Here is a 2,335-nt window from a genome sequence, read left to right on the forward strand (position 1 = left end):
GCTAAACAAGATCTCAGAGTAGGAAGTAATTTTCATAATCTTTAAGAAATTTGGCAACTTGAATTGGTGGAACCAAGTGGCTGGATTCTCGTTCCTGTAACTGACAATCACAAGAAACCAACTCGCACATTCATGATACAGATTGCTGTTCTAGCCAGTCACCAAAATAGAAGAGTCAGCCACATGAGAGAGATGAAAATATATATACCAGTGGAAGACAGCTCTACTGGTAAATGTCCTAGCTACACAACTAGTGATTTTATGAGGTATTGTTCAATAAGCTGACATTACAATGGAGTGAAAGTGGATAAACATGCATTTTTTTCACATGCCATTACATATTAACAAAATTCCATATAGATGTCTTTATTGAAAAAATACCAGTTATTTTGCAATTTTACATATGTTTAAAAGTATTTTACTTTGATAAATAAATCAATTTTGGGTCAAAAAATATAGAGATGGCAGAATGAAGTACCTTTTATAATGGCAAATTCTTAGGGCCTTTGAACTTTTTTTGCTAGTTTAATGGTAAATACACTCTTATGAGGCAAGAGATAAATTGGTAGTATTTGGCAGGAGATACATTGGCAGTATAAATTGGGGTATAATTTGATAATGTTGGCTTTACATTTTGGGAGCATAGTTTATATATGCTATACATATATATACCTCTTGATATTCCAGGTCAATGGGCCCAGTGATAATAACAACTAATACTTGTTGACTGCTTATTGTTGGTTTTCAAGTTTTAAACATTTTACAAGCATTACCTCACTTTAACCATACTGATAAAGACATTAGGCTCTGAGAGGTTAACTAGGTCATTTAGAGTTACTGGGTTAGTAAGAGGCAGAGTCACTAGTCAAATTTAAGTCATCTGACAGCAAAGCCATACCCTTAACAACTACTCCTCCACCCCTCCTCTACAGGACAAGAGAGGCTGGGTCTCTAGTGTTCATTTTTTATTCACTGAATCTGGTTCTGGGTGTGTGGTTAGTAAATAATGAATAATTAACATTGGCAATTTTCAAATCAATTGAAAGTTATTTTGCTTTATCATGTGCTCCAAATGATAAAGTGTCAAAGGGTGCAAAATGTCAACTTTAAGAAAATAAAGGGGCCGGGGAGATGGCTCAGTGGAATAAGCACTTCCCTAGCAAACTAAAGGGCCTGAGTTCAAGCCCCGGTTCCACAAAAAAAAAAAAAAAAAAAAAAAAAGAAAGAAAAGAAAATAGAGCAGAATCAAAGTTGCCTGAGAAATGCATCATACTTTACTCATTTGACTTCTGATGTGGTAATAAACATAAGCCTGAAGACTGTGCTTTAGCGGCTTAGCATAGTAGAGATCTCTCACAGATACCACGTCCTTCAAGCAAGCTGGCAAGGCAGCCGCTCTCTGTACAGTGCCTCCCTTACAGGCCCCACCACCCCAACTCAAATACTCAGAAAAGAAGCCACAAAGCCTCCCAAGAGTGTGCGTTGTACATAACATACCCATTCACTCAGAAGCTCCTGGCTTGAATTAGTTACAGGACCCCAACTAACATTGTGGGACCTAAGAAGTGCAGTCTTACTGAGGAGAGAACAGGACCTTGGCAAATCCTAAGAATGGCCTCCAGGGAGAGAAAGGAATGGATACTGGGATAGTAGGCACTGCAATTACTAGTGATACTAGAAAGGTGTCACACACCGGCCAGTGTTGCCTCTGGAATGGGAGAGGGGCAAGAAGGTGCAAAAGGGATGATTTAAAGTGTGTAGGAAGGCCAGGTACGACGGCACACACCTGCAACCCCAGTACTCTGAGTGGCTGAGACAGGAGGATGATCAGTTGGAGCACAGCTTGAGCAATTTATGGTACCAAGTTACCATGACACTGTCTCAAAACAAAAAATAAAGAAGTAGTGGTATATGTGTATGTGTGTGTATGCATGCATGCATGTGTGTGTGTGCGTGTGCGTGCATGCGCTGGAGAAGCAGCTGAGTACAAAGACCCTGGGTTCAACCTCCAGGACAAAAATGGGGCCTTGAGCTAAGTGCAATGGCATATGCCTACAATCTCAGCGTCTTCAAACATTAAGGCAGAAGGATCACAAGTTAGTGGTCTGGCCAACATACCAGTTTAATCTGCCTTTTTTGGTACTAAGAATCAAACTCGGGCCTTGTGCTTGCCAGGCAGGCACACACTTGTGTCACTGCACTATCCCCAGCCCCTCCTATTTTTTAAGGGTCAGGAATGTAGTTCATTTCAAAGTCTTGGGTTCAGTCCCTAGTCCCACAAAAATATCAATAAAATAAAATGTTCTAGAGTTGTCACAATGTTGCCTTTCAACCA

Source organism: Octodon degus, unplaced genomic scaffold (genome assembly GCF_000260255.1).
Source record: "Octodon degus isolate 3935 unplaced genomic scaffold, OctDeg1.0 scaffold00110, whole genome shotgun sequence".
Lineage (NCBI taxonomy): Eukaryota > Metazoa > Chordata > Mammalia > Rodentia > Octodontidae > Octodon > Octodon degus.